Below are 23,295 nucleotides of genomic sequence, written 5' to 3' on the forward strand. Positions count from 1 at the left end.
TTTCCAGGGGGGATATTTAAAGGGACACTGAACCCACATTTTTTCTTTTATGATTCAGATAGAACAGCAATTTTAAGCACTTTCTAATTTACTCCTGTTATCAATTTTTCTTCGTTCTCTTGCTATCTTTATTTGAAAAAGAAGGCATCTAAGCTATTTGTCTGGTTCAGACCCTGAAAAGCGCTTGTTCATTGGTGGATGAATTTATCCACCAATCAGCAAGAACAACCCAGGCTGTTCACTAAAAATGGGCCGGCATCTAAACTTACATTATTGCATTTCAAATAAAGATATCAAGAGAATGAAGAAAATTTGATAATAGGAGTACATTAGAAAGTTGCTTAAAATTGCATGCTCTTTCTGAATCACAAAAGAAAAAAATTAGGGTTCAGTGTCCCTTTAAGTATTTAAAAGTTCAGTATGGGTGGAGATACAACTGGCACAAGAAGCCATTTCAAATAACAAAATAAAGCCAACAAATTAATTTTATCAATTTAATATACTCCAGCAGGTAAAATAGATCATTTGGAAAACGTTAGTAGATACATTTTTACAGTATACTGTCCCTTAAACCCTTTCCTTTCAGGTCATTTAGAACTGTCCCTTACTGATCTCCGCAGGTGAGATTAGATAACACAAGCTTTTTAACCTAGAATAACTTAGTTACAACATGGAGGCAACAAAAAACATTTTTTTTTAAATAAAATAAATATATTTGCTACTCATAAGGCATAAAAGTGGAAAAATAAAATGATCTAATGTTTTATATACAAGCAATAGTGCAATAATAAAATCCTTGCAAATGGGTTAAACACTAACCCAGGTTCCCTACAGAGATCTGTAACATGCACATTTAAATGGGATTAGAAACCCAAAACAATTATTTTGTGATTCAGACAGACCAATTTACTTAGATTATCATATTTGCTCTGTTCCCATGATATTCTGTGTTGAAGAAATACCTAGGTAGGCATCTGGTGCACTACTTGGCAGGAAATAGTGCTGCCATCTAGTGCTCCAGAAATGGGTCGGCTCCTAAGCCATCTGTCCCAGATTTTCAACAAAAGATACCAAGAGAACACAAAATGACAATAGAAGTAAATTAGAGAGTTGTTTAATGAAACCAGTTTTGTGCCCCTTTAAAAAGGACACAAGTCAATATAAAATTGAATGATTCAGAAAGAGCAGCAGTTTTAAGACACTTTCTAATTTACTTCCATTATCAAATTTTTTATTTTTTTTTTTAAACCAAAACAAAACACTTTCTGGGGAACAAGCTCCTACAGAAAAAAAAAACTGCTTATTTGAAATTCAGAGTAGGTGTTATTATTATGCACTTGTTACTTATGTAATTATAAGACAACTTCCCAATTCACTTTTACAATCAAATTTGCTTTGTTCTCTTGTTCTTTTTTGAAAGCTAAACCTAGGTAGACTCAAACTGGATTTCTAAACCGTTGAAGGTCACCTCTTATCTCAGTGCAGTTAAACAGTTTTTCGGTTAGACAGTGCTAGTTCAGGAGTGTCATATAGATAACATTGTGCTCACTCCCGTGGAGTTAGGAGTCAGCAATGATTGGCTAAAATGCAAGTCTGTCAAAAGAACTGAGATAGTCTGCAAGGCTTAGATACAATGTAATCACAGGGGTATTAACATAACCGTGTCCGTTATACAAAACTGAGGAATGTGTAATAAAGGGATTATCTCTTTTAAAAAATAAAAAAAAAATCAAGTAGATTGTTCCTTTTAAGTTTTTTTTTTTTTTTAAGTGATTTTTTAAGCAAGTCCTCTACAGAGCATGGGCAATAAACTGACTACAGGTAAACTCATTTCACAATAATGAATATGTATTGCAATTACTAACAATGAAACACTTTTATATCCCTTTAAAACTATGAAGCTTTTTTTCCATGATTCTGATAAAACATTTTAAACAAATTTCAATTTATTTATTTAAAAAAAAAAAAAAAAAAAGAACAGTCTACACCAGAATTGTTGTTCCTCAGTTTTGCATAACCCACACAGTTATAATAATACACTTTCTACCTCTGTAATTACTTGCCCCTTATTTCAGTTCTTTCACATAATTGCATTTTAGCCAAATCGGTGCTGACTCCTAGGTAACCCCAAGTGCATGAGCTCAATATTATCTATATGACACATGAACTAATGTCCTCTAGTGGTAAAAAAACTGTCAAAATGCATTGAGACAAGAGGCGGCCTTCAAGGTCTAAGAAATTAGCATGAGCCTACCTAGGTTTAGCTTTCAACTAAGAATACCAAAAGAACAAAGCAAAATTGGCGATAAAAGTAAATTGGAAAGTGTTTTAAAATTACATGCTCTATCTCAAATCATGAAAGTTTATTTTGGACTGGACTGTCCATTTAAATATGCTTTATTCTCTTGCTATTCATTGTTGAAGGAGCAGTAATGCACTCCTGGGAGCTAGCAGAACATATTGGGTAAGCCAATGACAAGAGGCATATTTGACCACCAATCAGCAGCTAGTTCCCAGTAGTGCACTGCTGCTCCTGAGCCTACCTAAGTATGCTTTCTAACAAAGGACACCAAGAGTACAAAGTAAATTGCAACTATGACTTTTCCCCTTTAATTGTGTAGTAATACAGTCCTCACCTCCTTAGTTCAAGCGAGAGATATGTGATAATACAGAATCATTTGTTATTCTATTGTTTAGTTGAACCAACAGTCCTTAAAGCGACATTCCAGACAAAAACAGAATTTATGTTTACCTGATAAATTTCTTTCTCCAACGGTGTGTCCGGTCCACGGCGTCATCCTTACTTGTGGGATATTCTCCTCCCCAACAGGAAATGGCAAAGAGCCCAGCAAAGCTGGTCACATGATCCCTCCTAGGCTCCGCCTACCCCAGTCATTCGACCGACGTTAAGGAGGAATAATAGCATAGGAGAAACCATATGGTACCGTGGTGACTGTAGTTAAAGAAAATAAATTATCAGACCTGATTAAAAAACCAGGGCGGGCCGTGGACCGGACACACCGTTGGAGAAAGAAATTTATCAGGTAAACATAAATTCTGTTTTCTCCAACATAGGTGTGTCCGGTCCACGGCGTCATCCTTACTTGTGGGAACCAATACCAAAGCTTTAGGACACGGATGAAGGGAGGGAGCAAATCAGGTCACCTAAATGGAAGGCACCACGGCTTGCAAAACCTTTCTCCCAAAAATAGCCTCAGAAGAAGCAAAAGTATCAAACTTGTAAAATTTGGTAAAAGTGTGCAGTGAAGACCAAGTCGCTGCCCTACATATCTGATCAACAGAAGCCTCGTTCTTGAAGGCCCATGTGGAAGCCACAGCCCTAGTGGAATGAGCCGTGATTCTTTCGGGAGGCTGCCGTCCGGCAGTCTCGTAAGCCAATCTGATGATGCTTTTAATCCAAAAAGAGAGAGAGGTAGAAGTTGCTTTTTGACCTCTCCTTTTACCTGAATAAACAACAAACAGGGAAGATGTTTGTCTAAAATCCTTTGTAGCATCTAAATAGAATTTTAGAGCGCGAACAACATCCAAATTGTGCAACAAGCGTTCCTTCTTTGAAACTGGTTTCGGACACAGAGAAGGTACGATAATCTCCTGGTTAATGTTTTTGTTAGAAACAACTTTTGGAAGAAAACCAGGTTTAGTACGTAAAACCACCTTATCTGCATGGAACACCAGATAAGGAGGAGAGCACTGCAGAGCAGATAATTCTGAAACTCTTCTAGCAGAAGAAATTGCAACTAAAAACAAAACTTTCCAAGATAATAACTTAATATTAACGGAATGTAAGGGTTCAAACGGAACCCCCTGAAGAACTGAAAGAACTAAATTGAGACTCCAAGGAGGAGTCAAAGGTTTGTAAACAGGCTTGATTCTAACCAGAGCCTGAACAAAGGCTTGAACATCTGGCACAGCTGCCAGTTTTTTGTGAAGTAACACCGACAAGGCAGAAATCTGTCCCTTCAGGGAACTTGCCGATAATCCTTTTTCCAATCCTTCTTGAAGGAAGGATAGAATCCTAGGAATCTTAACCTTGTCCCAAGGGAATCCTTTAGATTCACACCAACAGATATATTTTTTCCAAATTTTGTGGTAAATCTTTCTAGTTACAGGCTTTCTGGCCTGAACAAGAGTATCGATAACAGAATCTGAGAAACCTCGCTTCGATAAAGTCAAGCGTTCAATCTCCAAGCAGTCAGCTGGAGTGAAACCAGATTCGGATGTTCGAACGGACCCTGAACAAGAAGGTCTCGTCTCAAAGGTAGCTTCCAAGGTGGAGCCGATGACATATTCACCAGATCTGCATACCAAGTCCTGCGTGGCCACGCAGGAGCTATCAAGATCACCGACGCCCTCTCCTGATTGATCCTGGCTACCAGCCTGGGGATGAGAGGAAACGGCGGGAACACATAAGCTAGTTTGAAGGTCCAAGGTGCTACTAGTGCATCCACTAGAGCCGCCTTGGGATCCCTGGATCTGGACCCGTAGCAAGGAACTTTGAAGTTCTGACGAGAGGCCATCAGATCCATGTCTGGAATGCCCCAAAGTTGAGTGACTTGGGCAAAGATTTCCGGATGGAGTTCCCACTCCCCCGGATGCAATGTCTGACGACTCAGAAAATCCGCTTCCCAATTTTCCACTCCCGGGATGTGGATAGCAGACAGGTGGCAGGAGTGAGACTCCGCCCATAGAATGATCTTGGTCACTTCTTCCATCGCTAGGGAACTCCTTGTTCCCCCCTGATGGTTGATGTACGCAACAGTCGTCATGTTGTCTGATTGAAACCGTATGAACTTGGTCCTCGCTAGCTGAGGCCAAGCCTTGAGAGCATTGAATATCGCTCTCAGTTCCAGAATATTTATCGGTAGAAGAGATTCTTCCCGAGACCAAAGACCCTGAGCTTTCAGGGATCCCCAGACCGCGCCCCAGCCCATCAGACTGGCGTCGGTCGTGACAATGACCCACTCTGGTCTGAGGAATATCATCCCTCGTGACAGGTTGTCCAGGGACAGCCACCAACGGAGTGAGTCTCTGGTCCTCTGATTTACTTGTATCTTTGGAGACAAGTCTGTATAGTCCCCATTCCACTGACTGAGCATGCACAGTTGTAACGGTCTTAGATGAATGCGCGCAAAAGGAACTATGTCCATTGCCGCTACCATCAACCCGATCACTTCCATGCACTGAGCTACGGAAGGAAGGGGAACGGAATGAAGTATTCGACAAGAGTCCAGGAGCTTTGTCTTTCTGGCCTCTGTTAGAAAAATCCTCATGTCTGAGGAGTCTATAATTGTTCCCAAGAAGGGAACCCTTGTTGACGGGGATAGAGAACTCTTTTCCACGTTCACTTTCCAGCCGTGCGATCTGAGAAAGGCCAGGACGATGTCCGTGTGAGCCTTTGCTCGAGGGAGGGACGACGCTTGAATCAGAATGTCGTCCAGGTAAGGTACTACAGCAAAGCCCCTTGGTCTTAGCACAGCTAGAAGGGACCCTAGTACCTTTGTGAAAATCCTTGGAGCAGTGGCTAATCCGAAAGGAAGCGCCACGAACTGGTAATGTTTGTCCAGGAATGCAAACCTTAGGAACCGATGATGTTCCTTGTGGATAGGAATATGTAGATACGCATCCTTTAAATCCACCGTGGTCATGAATTGACCTTCCTGGATGGAAGGAAGGATAGTTCGAATGGTTTCCATCTTGAAAGATGGGACCTTGAGAAATTTGTTTAAGATCTTGAGATCTAGGATTGGTCTGAATGTTCCCTCTTTTTTGGGAACTATGAACAGATTGGAGTAGAACCCCATCCCTTGTTCTCCCAATGGAACAGGATGAATCACTCCCATTTTTAACAGGTCTTCTACGCAAAGTAAGAACGCCTGTCTTTTTATGTGGTCTGAAGACAACTGAGACCTGTGGAACCTTCCCCTTGGGGGAAGTCCCTTGAATTCCAGAAGATAACCCTGGGAGACTATTTCTAGCGCCCAAGGATCCAGAACATCTCTTGCCCAAGCCTGAGCGAAGAGAGAGAGTCTGCCCCCCACCAGATCCGGTCCCGGATCGGGGGCCGATATTTCATGCTGTCTTGGTAGCAGTGGCAGGTTTCTTTGCCTGCTTTCCCTTGTTCCAGCCTTGCATTGGTCTCCAAGCTGGCTTGGCCTGAGAAGTATTACCTTCTTGCTTAGAGGACGTAGCACCTTGGGCTGGTCCGTTTTTACGAAAGGGACGAAAATTAGGTCTATTTTTTGCCTTGAAAGGCCGATCCTGAGGAAGGGCATGGCCCTTACCCCCAGTGATATCAGAGATAATCTCTTTCAAGTCAGGACCAAACAGCGTTTTCCCCTTGAAAGGAATGTTTAGTAGCTTGTTCTTGGAAGACGCATCAGCCGACCAAGATTTCAACCAAAGCGCTCTGCGCGCCACAATAGCAAACCCAGAGTTCTTAGCCGCTAACTTAGCCAATTGCAAAGAGGCGTCTAGAGTGAAAGAATTAGCCAATTTGAGAGCATTGACTCTGTCCATAATCTCCTCATAAGGAGGCGAGTCACTATCGAGCACCTTAATCAGTTCATCAAACCAGAAATATGCGGCTGTAGTGACAGGGACAATGCATGAAATGGGTTGTAGAAGGTAACCCTGCTGAACAAACATCTTTTTAAGCAAACCTTCTAATTTTTTATCCATAGGATCTTTGAAAGCACAACTATCCTCTATGGGAATAGTGGTGCGTTTGTTTAAAGTAGAAACCGCTCCCTCGACCTTGGGGACTGACTGCCATAAGTCCTTTCTGGGGTCGACCATAGGAAACAATTTTTTAAATATGGGGGGAGGGACGAAAGGAATACCGGGCCTTTCCCATTCTTTATTAACAATGTCCGCCACCCGCTTGGGTATAGGAAAAGCTTCTGGGAGCCCCGGCACCTCTAGGAACTTGTCCATTTTACATAGTTTCTCTGGGATGACCAAATTTTCACAATCATCCAGAGTGGATAATACCTCCTTAAGCAAAATGCGGAGATGTTCCAATTTAAATTTAAAAGTAATCACATCAGATTCAGCCTGCTGAGAAATATTCCCTAAATCAGTAATTTCTCCCTCAGACAAAACCTCCCTGGCCCCCTCAGATTGGGTTAGGGGCCCTTCAGAGATATTAATATCAGCGTCGTCATGCTCTTCAGTAACTAAAACAGAGCAGCCACGCTTACGCTGACAAGGGTTCATTTTGGCTAAAATGTTTTTGACAGAATTATCCATTACAGCCGTTAATTGTTGCATAGTAAGGAGTATTGGCGCGCTAGATGTACTAGGGGCCTCCTGAGTGGGCAAGACTCGTGTAGACGAAGGAGGGAATGATGCAGTACCATGCTTACTCCCCTCACTTGAGGAATCATCTTGGGCATCATTGTCATTGTCACATAAATCACATTTATTTAAATGAATAGGAATTCTGGCTTCCCCACATTCAGAACATAGTCTATCTGGTAGTTCAGACATGTTAAACAGGCATAAACTTGATAACAAGTACAAAAAACGTTTTAAAATAAAACCGTTACTGTCACTTTAAATTTTAAACTGAACACACTTTATTACTGCAAATGCGAAAAAACATGAAGGAATTGTTCAAAATTCACCAAACTTTCACCACAGTGTCTTAAAGCCTTGAAAATATTGCACACCAAATTTGGAAGCTTTAACCCTTAAAATAACGGAACCGGAGCCGTTTTAAGCTTTAACCCCTTTACAGTCCCTGGTATCTGCTTTGCTGAGACCCAACCAAACCCAAGGGGAATACGATACCAAATGATGCCTTCAGAAGTCCTTTATAAGTATCAGAGCTCCTCTCACATGCGACTGCATGCCATGCCTCTCAAAAATAAGTGCGCAACACCGGCGCGAAAATGAGACTCTGCCTATGCTTTGGGAAAGCCCCTAAAGAATAAGGTGTCTAAAACAGTGCCTGCCGATATTATTATATCAAAATACCCAGAATAAATGATTCCTCAAGGCTAAATAAGTGTTAATATCAATCGATTTAGCCCAAAAAATGTCTACAGTCTAAATAAGCCCTTGTGAAGCCCTTATTTACAATCGTAATAAACATGGCTTACCGGATCCCATAGGGAAAATGACAGCTTCCAGCATTACATCGTCTTGTTAGAATGTGTCATACCTCAAGCAGCAAGGACTGCAAACTGTTCCCCCAACTGAAGTTAATGCTCTCAACAGTCCTGTGTGGAACAGCCATGGATTTTAGTTACGGTTGCTAAAATCATTTTCCTCATACAAACAGAATTCTTCATCTCTTTTCTGTTTCTGAGTAAATAGTACGTACCAGCACTATTTGAAAATAACAAACTCTTGATTGAATAATGAAAAACTACAGTTAAACACTAAAAAACTCTAAGCCATCTCCGTGGAGATGTTGCCTGTACAACGGCAAAGAGAATGACTGGGGTAGGCGGAGCCTAGGAGGGATCATGTGACCAGCTTTGCTGGGCTCTTTGCCATTTCCTGTTGGGGAGGAGAATATCCCACAAGTAAGGATGACGCCGTGGACCGGACACACCTATGTTGGAGAAATTAAAATCCAAATGGAGGCATTTCAGTTTTGAATAGAAGCAGTTTTGTAATATACATATATAAGCAAAAATCATTCTAATAAAAGCTATAGCCATTTCAAAAGTGTATTTAAGTATGCACCGTGCACCAGCATTTTAAACACAGCACTTGCTCAGAGAGACTAAACTGCTTGTACCCTATGGTAATAACTGAATTTAGTCATTGGGGGCATGAATAAAGCCCGACTGGTGCTATGAGCAGCTGCAGTATTTAAAATGCTGGTAACACTGAGAATATCTAGCTATGCTTTACGTGCAGAGAACAATGTTAACACTAAAACAGTTCTAACTTACTAGAAGCTTTTTTGCCAATACATGTATATTGCAATTATGTTTCTATTCAAAGATGTCATTTATGTGGATTTAAATTTTGACCGGAATGTCCCTTTAAAAAAGGGACATAAAAATGTAAAAAGGAAATTATATGAGTTAGAGCAGTGTTTCTCAACACCAGTCCTAATGACCCTTAACAGGCCAGATATTCATTATACCTTAAAGGGACATTAAACACTAAATAAATGCTAGCTAGAATGATGCAATCAAAGAAAAGATTAGTCTGAGAATAACATGTAGATGTAATTTTTAAAGTTTAATTTGTTGTTTAAATATTGATTAAATAAGGGTAAAATTTTAGTGTCTATAAAACAATGGGAGCTGCTATCTTGCAACTTAGGTTACCCTCTCTGCTGTGGCCAATTAGGGGCAGTTATAAATAGGTCACTATACAGTGCAGCCAACTGAAAAGTTCAAAATATCAGAGTGGAATTACAGGAAAGGGGGACAAAATAAATAATGAAAGTATATTGCAGAGTTTTTTTAACCCCTTAATGACCGGCGACGTGAAGGGTACGACCTAAAAAAAAAAAATACAATTAACGACCAAGGACATACCCTGTACGTTGTCGGTCTTGGAAAGGGCTGGAAGCGATCCTGATCACTTCCAGCCGCTTTCCGATTATTGTAGCGATGCCTCTATATCGAGGCATCCTGCAATAACCATTTTTAGCCATCCGATGCAGAGAGAGCCCCTCTGTGGCCTTCTCTGCACCGGACATTGATGGCCGGTATCGGTGGGTGGCCATCGATGGCTTCAAGTAGGAAGTGGGGGGGGGGGACGGAGCGGGTGGGAACCACTACAGTACGGAAAAATTGAGTTGTTAGAAGTGGGAGAGAGGGGGGAGGGAATTTAGGAAACAAGCATCTAAGTGATCTGGGAGGGGGAAGCTACACTACAGCAAACATTAAAAAAAAAATCTTTTGGTAAACTGGGTACTGGCAGACAGCTGCCAGTACCCAAGATGGCTCCCAATAAGGTAGAGGGGGAGGGTTAGAGAGCTGTTGGGGGGGGAGAATCAGGGAGCTTGGGTGCTATGGGGGGATCCTACATAGCAGCATATGTAAATATGCTTATAAAAAATGAAATACTTAAGATGGCGGGGACAATTGTGGGGTGGGGGAGGGATCAGGGGGTCTGATGTGTCTGGCTGATCTCTACACTAAAGCTAAACTTAACCCTGCAAGCTCCCTAATTAACCCCTTCACTGCTAGACATAATACGTGAGTGATGCGCAGCGGCATTTAGCGGCCTAATTACCAAAAAGCAACGCCAAAGCCATATGTCTGCTATTTCTGAACAAAGGGGACCCCAGAGAAGCATTTACAACCATTTGTGCATGGTGGCATGAAATATACCAAAATGGGCCTAGATGAATACTTTGGGATGTCTTCTAAAAAAAATATATATATTATATGTCAAGGGATATTCAGGGATTCTTGACAGATATCAGTGTTCCAATGTAACTATCACTAATTTAAAAAAAAAAAAAAAAAAATATTTGGAAATAGCAAAGTGCTACTTGTACTTATTGCCCTATAACTTGCAAAAAAAAGCAAAGAACATGTAAACATTGGGTATTTCTAAACTCAGGACAAAATTTAGAAACTATTTAGCATGGGTGTTTTTTGGTGGTTGTAGATGTGTAACAAATGTTGGGGGTCAAAGTTAGAAAAAAGTGTGTTTTTTCCATTTTTTCCTGATTTTATAATTTTTTTATAGTAAATTATAAGATATGATGAAAATAATGGTATATTTAGAGAGTCCATTTAAATGGACATTCAACACCGATGAAAACATTATCCCATACCTTAGATCAAGCAAAAAAAAAAAAAAAAAGAGCCTGCACCGCATCCTATCTTCAATAACACTAACGTTAGGTGGCTAATCTTGAATGAACATTTAGTTAACAACGGCAGATATGGCCGCCAAACTCCGCCCCCTGTTACGTAGGAGGCTTCTTGTTTAAACCCATACTCGTTCACAGGGACACTGTTCTATTAGAAATAGAGCAGTGTCTCCGTGAACACGGCTAAAGAATCTAGCCGAGTATGTGATTCACATTGGATGAAGAGTTAGAGAAGAAGCCTCCTACGTAACAGGGGGAGGAGTTTGGAGGCCATATCTGCCGTTGTTAACTAAATGTTCATTCAAGATTAGCCACCTAACGTTAGTGTTATTGAAGATAGGATGCGGTGCAGGCTCTTTTTTTTTTGCTTGATCTAAGGTATGGGATAATGTTTTCATCGGTGTGGACTGTCCCTTTAATGGTGAGAAAAAAACAGTATATAATATGTGTGCGTACATTAAATGAGTAAGAGGAAAATTACAGCTAAACACAAACACTGCAAAAATGGAAAAGTGCTGTGGTCATTAAGGGGTTAAATATCCAATGTATCATTTTATTTTATCATCTCAAAGTGTTTAATGTCCCTAACTAGAGCACAGGTGAAATAATCAGCTGATTAGTAACCATGGTTACTAACCTGCTCTCACCAATCAGCTGATTATTTAACCTGTGCTCTAGTTAAGATATAAAGAATATCTGACCTGAGGGCTGCAGTTGAGAAACAGTGTTAGAGCATTTAATTACTACACTACTGCTCGCATATAAAATGTGTTTAAACCCTTGAAAGGGATAAACATATGGTCAGCTCCAGATTAGCAATGTACTACTGGGAAGCTAGCTAAGCCAATCTGGCAAGCCAATGGCATTAGGAATAATAATAATAATTAATAATAATAAGGTGAAAAATGAAAGACATCACTAAAAATTATAGCAAAAATGCCTCTAGTGAAAGTCAATACATATCATTTCAAACCTGCTTTAAATTAAAGGTACAGTCTACACCAGAATTTTTAATTGTTTAAAAAGATAGATAATCCCTTTATTACGCATTTCCCAGTTTTGCATAACCAACGCTGTTTATATTAATATATGTTTTACCTCTGTGATTACCTTGTATCTAAGCCTCTGCAGACTGCCCCCTTATCTTAGTGCTTTTGACGGACATGCAGTTTAGCCAATCAGTGCAGATTCCTAAATAACTCCACGGGAGTGAGCACAATGTTATCTATATGAAACATGAACTAGTACTGTCTAACTGTAAAAAACATTTCAAAATGCTCTAAGAGGTAGTTTTAGCTTTTCAAAAATACCACCAAGGGAACAAAGCAAATTTAATGATAAAAGTAATTTGGAAAGTTGCCCTATCTGAATCATGAAAGTAAATTTGACTAGACTGTCCCTTTAAATATAAAATGGACAATTGCTGATTTAAATTAACTAAAAAAATAATTTAACCCCATTAACGACAGTGGATCTACCCTGTATGTTGGCTGTCATTTTTAGGCTAAGGGGTTAAATAGCATGGATCTCCCAGACAGTGGCGAGACTGCACTATTGCGGAACACCATAGGAAGCAAGACGTGCAGTAATAGTCTCGCTGACAGACTCACGCTATTACAGCGCTCCATCACTTTTACCGTTGTATGAGAGGAAGAAAGACGCTGAAAAATAATTCCCCCTTGTGTTCTTACTACACGAGTAAGCTGGAGAAAAGATTTACTTCTGTTTATTTCCAGCAGAAGCCATGTTTACCATTTTTTCATTTAGTCAATTATGTGCTTTAGAAATACTCTATACACATCATAAAAACGTAATAAACCACACACTTACCAGCACATAACCGAGTCACAAAAAATAAACAAAAATTGTCTTTCCCTGGATTGTATATAGGCAAGCAGCAATCACATTGTAAGTCACAAATTCCACTTTCCAAATTGCTGAAAAAAACAAAAACAAAAAAGTTATACTAAGAAATACTGAAAAGGGACATAAGTGGAAAACCAAGATGTTCTAATGTGTTAGTTTAATGTCCGCAATAGTAAAATGCTCTGTGTGTTTAACACTTGCAAAGTCCGCTCCAGTATTCATTCACAATTTCATGCTCTCCCAAAGGGTTCTTTCAGATTTTAGACTATTTTTTCTACCTAGAAAATATCACATATTATTGGTTTTGTAGTTCTCAAAACTGTGAATTTGTGTCTGCAGAAATAACATGTCCCTTCTTCACAGCAAAATGTTATAAAAAACATACAGAGTTGAGAAATAGACCTTAAAGGGACATAATCATGAAAGATAACTTTTAGATTTCAGATGTACATCATTCTCTTGGAATCCTTTATTGAAGGAGAGCAATGCTCTACTGGGGTCTGGCTAAACACACTGGGTGAGACAGTGACAATCAGCTAGCTCACAGTAGTGCATTGCTTCTGAGCATATCTATACAGGCTTTTCAACTATGGATATCAAAAAAATAAAGCAAATTAGATGAGAAGTCAATTGGAAATTTGTTAAAAATTAAAATTCTTCCTAAATCATGAAAGTTTATATTTGACTTTGGTGTCCCTTTAACCCCTTAACGACTGAGGACGTGCAGGGTACGTCCTCAGAAAAAAGGCAGTTAATGCCTGAGAACGTACCCTGCACGTCCTCAGTGTGGAAAGCAGCTGGAAGCGATCCTGCTCGCTTCCAGCTGCTTTCCGGTTATTGCAGTGATGCCTCGATATGGAGGCATCCTGCAATAACGTTTTTAAGTCATCCGGTGCAGAGAGAGCCACTCTGTGGCCCTCTCTGCACCGGAGATCGGTGGCTACCTGCGTTGGTGGGTGGGAGCCGGACCGGGAGGCGGGTGGCGGCCATGTGGATGTGAAGGGGGGCGGGATCGTGGGCGGGGGTGGCTGGGGGCGCGCACGGGCGCGCGCGCGTGCACGGGAGGGTGGGGGCGGGCGCGTGCACGGGGAGGGAGCGGGTGGGAACCGCTACACTACAGAAAATGGGAAATAAAAAATATATAAAAAATAAAATGTTAAACAATAAGCAAGGTGGTGGGGGTTAGTCTGTGGGGGGTGGGGGGGGGGGGAAGCTACACTACAGAAAAAAAACAAAAAAAACAAAAAAAAAAGCATTTTTTTATTGTAAACTGGGTACTGGCAGACAGCTGCCAGTACCCAAGATGGCCCCCAATAAGGCAGAGGGGAGGGTTAGAGAGCGGTTTTGGGGGGGATCAGGGAGGTTGGGGGCTAAGGGGGGGATCCTACACAGTAGCATATGTAAATATGCTAAAAAAAATTCATTTTTTTTTAAAAACCCTTTTATTTTAGTACTGGCAGACTTTCTGCCAGTACTTAAGATGGCGGGGACAATTGTGGGGTGGGGGAGGGAAGGGAGCTGTTTGGGAGGGATCAGGGGGTGGGATGTGTCAGATGGGAGGCTGATCTCTACACTAAAGCTAAAATTAACCCTGCAAGCTCACTACAAACTCCCTAATTAACCCTTTCACTGCTAGCCATAATACACGTGTGAGGCGCAACAGGATTTAGTGGCCTTCTAATTACCAGAAAGCAACGCCAAAGTCATATATGTCTGCTATTTCTGAACAAAGGGGATCCCAGACAAGCATTTACAACCATTTGTGCCATAATTGCACAAGCTGTTTGTAAATGATTTCAGTGAGAAACCTAAAATTGTGAAAAATTTTACGTTTTTTTTAATTTGATCGCATTTGGCGGTGAAATGGTGGCATGAAATATACCAAAATGTGCCTAGATCAATACTTGGGGTTGTCTACTACACTACACTAAAGCTAAAATTAACCCTACAAGCTCCCTAAAAGCTCCCTAATTAACCCCTTAACTGCTGGGCATGATACACTTGTGGTGCGCAGTGACATTTAGCGGCCTTCTAATTACCAAAAAGCAACGCCAAAGCCATATATGTGTGCTATTTCTGAACAAAGGGGATCCCAGAGAAGAATTTACAACCATTTATGCCATAATTGCACAAGCTGTTTGTAAATGATTTCAGTGAGAAACCTAAAGTTTGTGAAAAAATTTGTGAAAAAGTGAACAATTTTTTGTATTTGATCGCATTTGGCGGTGAAATGGTGGTATGAAATATACCAAAATTGGCCTAGATCAATACTTTGGGATGTCTACAAAAAAAAAATATATACATGTCAAGGGATATTCAGGGATTCCTGAAAGATATCAGTGTTCTAATGTAACTAGCGCTAATTTTGGAAAAAAATGGTTTGGAAATAGCAAAGTGCTACTTATATTTATGGCCCTATAACTTGCAAAAAAAGCAAAGAACATGTAAACATTGGGTATTTCTAAACTCAGGACAAAATTTAGAAACTATTTAGCATGGGTGTTTTTTGGTGGTTTTAGATATGTAACAGATTTTGGGGGTCAAAGTTAGAAAAAGTGTGTTTTTTTCCATTTTTCCTCATATTTTATCATTTTTTTTATAGTAAATTATAAGATATGATGAAAATAATGGTATCTTTAGAAAGTCCATTTAATGGCGAGAAAAACGGTATATAATATGTGTGGGTACAGTAAATGAGTAAGAAGAAAATTACAGCTAAACACAAACACCGCAAAAATGTAAAAATAGCCTTGGTCCCAAACGGACAGAAAATGGAAAAGTGCTCTGGTCACTAAGGGGTTAAAGTCATTGCTCCCCTGCAAATCTATGTACACAGAATTAACCCATACTAAGTTTCTAGAAGATCACTGAATAGAAGATTGTTTGGAGTAGAATAGATCTGCACAAGGACCTAAGTGTGAGAAGCAAGCATTAAAAATAGTTGATGTTTTAGATTTAAAAAAAAAAAAAAAAAAAGTATTTCAACTGTTGTTATTAACGTAATAATTTTCTCCTTCCAATAAAGTACAGGTGAAAAGTTGATCAAATACGAATGATTTAACAATTAAAATCTGAAGAGAGTTCACCTCCAAACAATTTCAAAGATCTATGCCAGGGGTTTTAAACCCATTTTAGTCGCAGGCCATTTTCTATACAAGTGCAACTCACGCAGGCCGCACATTACCTACATCTCTTTCTATAGCTTTTTTTGAATGGCAGAGAGTGTATTTTAAGGTTATATTCTTTGGTAACACTAATCGATTTTTTGCAAATTACGTCAGTTTGACACCCCTGATCTATGCATATCTAACAATATACAGTATAACCAAATCATTAATGGTCTGATATAACTAGAAAAAAATATCCAAACAAATATTAGTCTAAGAATGAAAACCATTATTACACTGCCCCACTTAACTACTTCATAATGGATAGATGGTACACAGACTTGCACATAGATATATCTTACATTTGATTCACATCTTTACTGGAATTGCCAAATCTTCTATATCTAGTAGGTTACCAGAATTAAAAATAAACATTTTACAAAGATGGTATTTAACCCATGCAAGATGGGGGGAAAAAAAAGCTTTATCAGGAAAAATTTTGGCAACACATAGAACATATGGCACATATTTCGTGGCAACTGGTAATGTCATAAATTAACACCTACATTGTCGGAAGTTGCCAGAGAACTTTCCAAATTTATTAGGATCCCTATACCACTAGACCCTTGCATTCGGTTATTCAATCAAGTACCAAACAAATTTACAGTTGCACAAGTAATATAAAGTAGTAAGTAATATAGGGTGCAATAGTTTTAAAATATGTTTTGCAAGAAACTGGAGAGGCAACACTATCCCAAATATAGCACAATGGATTCAAGAATGTTAACGTACCTTACAATAGGAAGAATACTTTTATATTAAATTGAAATCCTCTACCATATATGATGAGATGAAAGATATGTGGGAGAAAGATCTTTCTTCAAAATTTCATTCTCAATATACTTTATCAGGATTGATTAAATCACACAGAGTATTGGGTTATTTAGGTAAAGAATAGCGAGTACCTGGTTTCTTTCTAGTTGCAAGCTATTTTCCCTCTGTTTAGGTACTAAATAAAGCCGAGTTTTATCTAACCCTATAGTCTTATTAACCCATTAACCCCTTCCTTCCGATGTAAACAAATAAAAAAAATCTAAAAATCACACGATCATTCATGCAATCGCATGATTTCAATGACGGGATCAGGTCGGGGGGGGGGGGGGAGTGCCTATGACGCTAAACACACTCCAGCCCCTGATCCCAGAAGCGGTTATTGGCTTCAGTATGACGTTCTATGCCATCCTAACGGCACTGAAGCCCAGAGCGGTTAGGACGGCATAGAACGTCATAAGGGTGGGTTCATAATAAGAAATGGTTTTGAAGAGTCGAAAATCTTGTTTATTTCTTTATATACACTATGAAAATGGATTTTATGTATAATGTTAAATTACTGAATATTTAACCAGAATTAAAATTTCAGATGTCAAACTAGAAAAAATAAAAAAACCACATGTCCGGTCTGTATCTAAGTTTAAACTTTGAACTTCATGTCGATATAAACCAAAGCCAATCTCTAATGCAGGGGTCGACAAATCTGCTTAAAATATAGGAGCCAGCAAGAATATTTATGAGCCAAACATACGTTTAGAAGCCTGGTAGTGTTATTTGTAAAATACTGCAAGTATGAAAAGAAAAAAAAAAAAAAGGCACTCCAATGGTGCAGAAGATCACAACAATTGTTGGAAATTGTATCAATACATCACTCTACAGAATGATCAGGGACGTCTTTAATATTGACTGGACCCTGGGCAAACATTTTCTTCCCCCCCATACAATTTCGCTCTCCGCCGCAACATCCCAAAATACAACTAAATCAATTTATTTTATATTTTTTTTAATTATTAACCAAGCAGTGCATCATCTACTGCTGGGCTAATCATTTAAAAAAAAAATGAAATAAATTGCAATATGTGAAACTGGACCTTAGCAGTACTAATAAGTAAATAAATATATAAATTCCTCCAATGTGGATTAATTTAATATGCTTTTGAATGTGATTCTGGTGTGAGGTTAGCAGGTAAAAGAGATTTAGGGCTGGTTAAAGAGATTAAGGGCTGCCAACAGGAGCAAAGCAAGGTAAAGACTGAGGAGGAAGCATGGAGGTGCAGACAAATATAAGTTTACTGACTGGAACAGCAGAACTACTATGGGAAGCTGTAAAATCTGAGATAGAGAGAAAAAAAAAAATCTAAAAAATAAACCTTACCTTAATGTGTGAAGTATCAGCATGACATTATACATCAGCACATGTCACTTCTTTGCTAGGAACAAGTTCCCTCTCACCCTGCACTAGACAATGCTGCATGGGGGAGGGGAGCGTGGGTGCACTCACTTATTCTTCCCACTGACACCTTTCTACAAAGCAATGTTCCCCTAACAAACTTCAGTTAGTTGATCTTAGGGCCACAGCAGAAAGAGCAGGGCTAATAGTACCAGCAGACTGGATGCTGTCTGCCCAAGGCTGCATGGATACAGTGTGAGACGAGTCACACAGCCTCAAGACTGAAGAGAGCAGTGTGTGCAACTGCACAGATGCTCAAATCCTCATGTGCCTGCCAATCCAGCTTTCTGCTGCATGCGCCTACAGTCAGCCCTACAACCAAAGCAGTTACCTGGTAACAGTGGTAACCTCAGCCGGACCTTTTCAGATGCAGTGGGATTGGCTGGATGCCGAGTTAGGGCTTAGCATTCAGTGCTGCACAGTGCACATCTAAAACAGCACATGGCATTAGCTTGACATGTCATATGACACCGGTACGGTCTGGCACAGTTTCTCATAAATAAATATAAGCAGAGAACTTTTGACTGTGACAGTATTAGGACTGACTGTGTGTGTCCCATGTCATCAGCAGTCTAGCATGAACCATAAAAAAAAAATATTTTTATTTTTTTTTTACTCTTGGGCCCCTCAACAAAGACTGGGCCCTGGGCAGCTGCCCCTTTTGCCCTGTGTTAAAGACAGTCCTGAGAATGATACTCATAAAAGCAGCGCACTATGTGACAGTGCAAGTCAGGCAGGTTGGATAGATCAGAGCCCACCAGGCCTGATCAGCTCCCTATAGAATTATATAAAATATTGTCAGACGACATTGTCCAAACTTTGGTCTCTTTATTTAACAGCTATTATCTGGATAAAAAAACTATGCTCTAGATATTTTGCCGTATCACAAATAGTCCTTATCCTTAAAAAAGGCAAGGACAAAGAGCAGATATCTTCATATAGACCGATATCGCTCCTTAATTGCGATTACAAGATCTTGATGAGTATCATAGCTGATCGCCTAAAATCTTTTATCGGGCCTTTGATACACAAGGATCAGGTGGGGTTTATGCCAGGTAGAATTGCTACAAGGAACCTACGGAAATTACAATTAATTCTAAATCAGTCCCGTCTGTATAAAAACCCAACATCGGATTCTGCCCTAATATTAATCGATGCTGAAAAAGCCTTCGACTCCATCTCTTGGGACCATCTGTTTTCAGTCCTCCCAAGATTTGGAGTCGAGGGAGCGTTTGTGGATTTTATTCGAGCAACTTATAAATCCTCAACCTCATCCGTCCTGGTCAATGGTACCCCTACCGTGTACTTTTCATTAAATAGAGGTGTACGACAGGGATGTCCATTATCACCCTACCTTTTTAATTTAGCATTAGAACCACTTGTAATATCTATAAGGAAGGAGATCGAAGGGATTAATTTGGGACACAGGAAAGTCACTACACTTGTATATGCTGATGACCTACTAGTCCTGATGGCTAACACTGCTAAGTATATTCCTTTATTAACCCAACTCCTACAAGAATTTAGTGCATTCTCAGGTTACAAAGTTAATACCCACAAATCAGAAATCTTTTGGTTATTTAAAAACAAAGAATCTTATCTGCAACATCAGTTTAAAGAAGCTAAATTTAACTTTGTTTACCTGGGGATTAAACTCTCCAAAAACTATAACGAATGGTATGAACTTATCTACCCATTATTGCTAAAATTAGGCAGGATCTAGACAGTTGGTCGAAATTTTATCTAACTCTGTCCGGCAAAATTAATATAATCAAGATGGTGATCTTCCCTAAACTCCTCTATTTAATGCAAAATCTCCCAGTTATTATAAAACAAAAAGATATAAAATTACTTAACCAGTTACTTGCACAATTTATTTGGGGGGACAAAAGGAGGATTATCGGATTATCTAGACTTGTTTTACCTTGACAATATGGGGGACTAAGCCTTCCAGATATTGAGACCTATAATCTAGTATGCATTTCTAAAATTGCAATTGAATGGTTGACAAATGCAGAATACATTGTGGACCAGAAGCTGGAAACAACTTTGACCAGACCCTACTCCTTAAAAGCTTTACTGCATTGTAACATGAATAAATGTCCAACTAAAATTAAATCACTATCAAATATCTATAGCGTAATTAGGGCCTGGCAGAAACTTCTTAAAAAAATTCATATTAATTATAAATTTTCCAAATATCTAACCATAACTGGTAACCCTAATTTTCCTGCAGCATTGAACTCCTGTATCTTCAATGCCTGGGCTCAACAGGGCCTTATATATATGAACCAGCTAAGAGAAAGGGGCTCAGGGGCATGCAGATCATTACAGGATCTAGCTACGGAATATGCTATTTCAAAAAAGGATTTTTTCCCCTATTTTCAAGTTCGCCATTTCTTAAAGGAATTCCCACCTGATTCTTCAGATGCTTGTGCATGGAATATCCTTCAGACGCCTATTAACCTCTTTAAATTAGGGAAATACAATGTAACCTCGCTATATAAATTAATTATAACAGAATTGGGGAAGGAAAACTTGGAGCAAATTGCTAAAAAGTGGCAGGTAGCATCAGAAATTAAATATAAAAGCTTCACATTGGCTGACACAGCAACATTATCCACCTCATGGCGGGAGTCTCATACTAAATTAATAAATAGAACATATATTACTCCTAGTAAGAAAGCGAAATGGGATCACTCTGAGGCTTTATGTTATAAATGTAAAGCCTTTAATGCTGACCTGAACCATTGTTTTTGGAACTGACCCAAAATCAAGAAGTTTTGGTATAAGATTAACGACTGGCTAAACAGAATCAACTATATACACTTTCAATTCAAGTTGGAACATATAATGTTCTTTATAGATGGACATAAAAGTGGTACACATAAGCATATATGTCAATTAAATTCAGCAATAATGGTCGGTAGATTACTCATATTAAAATATTGGAAATCTAGTAAAGCCCCAACCTTAACAGAATTTATTCAAAAACTGAAAAACTTATTGATAATGGAGCAAATGGACACATCAATAAATTCAGAAACACAAGTCAATCGTTTTATATTAAAATGGTGGAATGTAATTGCCAGCTTTCCGAAGGAAATACAATTACAACTGATATCCCCCCTTCGGGGGTCAGTGTCTATGGAGTTAACTATTGCTAATAAACAGCTTTTAGATGATAGTGCCTAGATTGGATTAATATGGCAGGTAAAGTACAGACGATGCATATATATTTAAAAAAAAAAAAAAAAAAAAAAAGGATCAGAGCCCACCAGCTGGCTCACTCCAGATCGTGAATATACCAATGGTTGCTGAAAAATAAAATGCAAGGAGGGAGGGGGAAGGGTACTCCAATAGTGCATGAAATCACTACAAAATAAAGAAAATTCCCAAAGACCCTCCAAAGAACATGCTCACAAAAGTGGAGCACTATAATGCAGCGCAAGTCAAACAAGCTGGGTTAATATGACCCCTACCTGCTAGGTCACTTAGGCAAACAGGCACCAGATCCACAGTTAGAATAAAAGTAAAAAAAAAACAATCAGTTTTAAATAAAAAGCAAAATAACCTCTATGCATAGGACTATTTATTCACTGCCTGAGGAAAGACTGCCATAAGCACTTTAAAACGCTTTGCAGATTACATTCAAGTGATAAATATATTTTTTGCTCCAATAAATAGTCCTCTATGCATAGAGGTTATTTTGGTTTTTATTTAAAACTGAGTGTTTTTTTTACTTTTATTTCAACTGTGGATCTGGTACCTGTTTGCCTGAGTGAGCTAGCTGGTGGGCTCATATTAACCCAGCTGGTCTGACTTGCACTGCATTATAGTGCGCCACTTTTGTGAGTATCTTCTTTGGAGAGTCTTTGGGAATTTTCTCTATTTTGTAGTGATTTCGTGCACTATTGGAGTACCCTTCCCCTCCCTCCTTGCATTTTATTTTGCAGCAACCATTGGTAGATCCATGATCTGGAGTGAGCCAGCTGGTGGGCTCTGATCTATGCAGCCTGCCTGACTTGCACTGCCACATAGTGCGCCACATAGTGCGTATCATTCTGTAAAGTGACGTATTGATACAATTTCCAACAATTGTTGTGATCTTCTGCACCATTTGAGCGCCTTTTTCAGTTTTTTTCACATTTGCAGTTTCTCCACTTTTTTCCCAAGTAGAGCTGATCCTGGTGTACCTCTCCTTAACCATCGACGGAAGTCTAGGGAGGGCGCCTTTGTCCTGAGGGACCATCTTTAAAGGACTTTATTTGGTGATTTTATTTGTAAATAGACAAAGGAAGAATAACCGAAAAAGTTAGTGGACAAAGATAAAATTATTGGAGCCAGTATCCCTGGCTCCTGGGACTGTCAAGGCCTGCTCGAATATATTTCTGTTCTTAACAGATATTGCTGTATTAATGCTCTCTGGTTTAGAATATAAAAGTCAAAAAAATAAACGGATTAACACAATCAGAAATGGCCTATTTTAGAAGGAAAGCTATTGATGCATATTTACATAGGTCGTGCAAATGCAATGCAGCATTTTTAGTGCAACAGAGTCTGTTCTAAATACAGTATATCGTGAGTGCTCGCATAGCCGAGTGTCTTGAGTGCACCACAGCAAAGACTGCAGGACCAAAACGAAATTTACCACAAAACATTAAAAATGAATAAGACAAAACCTCAGACAAAGAGTGCTTACTGGAATCAAGTCACATAACAATACACTAGATGCTTATAAAAAACACCAGCAAGCTAATTCCCACAATAATAACATTCATTAATCCACTTGCTTCAGACAGAAATATACTAATACAAAGAACAGGATCTTTCTGCTGTACAAAGAGTTCCCTTCTGCCTATGGGGTTATAAGGGCAAATTAAACTTTGATCATTCTAATACAGCATTCAATTTGAGGAGACTTTCCAATTTACCTTGTAATCTTTGCTGAAAATCATACCAAGGCAGCTATACACTACAGGAAGCTAGTTGGTAGCTACACACGCCTCTTGTCATTGGCTCACCAGATCTATTCAGATAGCTCCCAATAGTGCACTGGTGCTCTGAAGCTAACTGTATCAGCCTCGTGTACTAAAAGATGAAAGGATAATGTTCCAAACATGGGACCTGTCTTTGTGGCGAGTGGGTAGAAGACTCATCCATAGCCTACACTTATAATTGCTACTGGGAGCTACGCAAATATGCCTTTTGTTAATGACTTAGCA

The 23,295-nt window shown here is 39.3% G+C and overlaps 1 protein-coding gene across 16 annotated transcripts in view; it reads right to left on the reverse strand.

Annotated features, from left to right (window-relative positions):
- Positions 1–23,295, reverse strand: part of MICAL3 (microtubule associated monooxygenase, calponin and LIM domain containing 3) — an 809,998-nt gene that overhangs the window by 782,013 nt on the left and 4,690 nt on the right. The window contains exon 2 of one of the 16 annotated variants that reach the window (XM_053718886.1): positions 12,647–12,753. The exons of the other annotated variants lie outside the window; for them this stretch is intronic. The gene's annotated coding sequence lies outside the window, so the exon portion shown is untranslated. The remainder of the gene's footprint in view (positions 1–12,646; positions 12,754–23,295) is intronic. 16 annotated transcript variants of the gene reach the window in all.

This window comes from Bombina bombina, chromosome 6, assembly GCF_027579735.1.
Source record: "Bombina bombina isolate aBomBom1 chromosome 6, aBomBom1.pri, whole genome shotgun sequence".
Taxonomy (NCBI): Eukaryota; Metazoa; Chordata; class Amphibia; order Anura; family Bombinatoridae; genus Bombina; species Bombina bombina.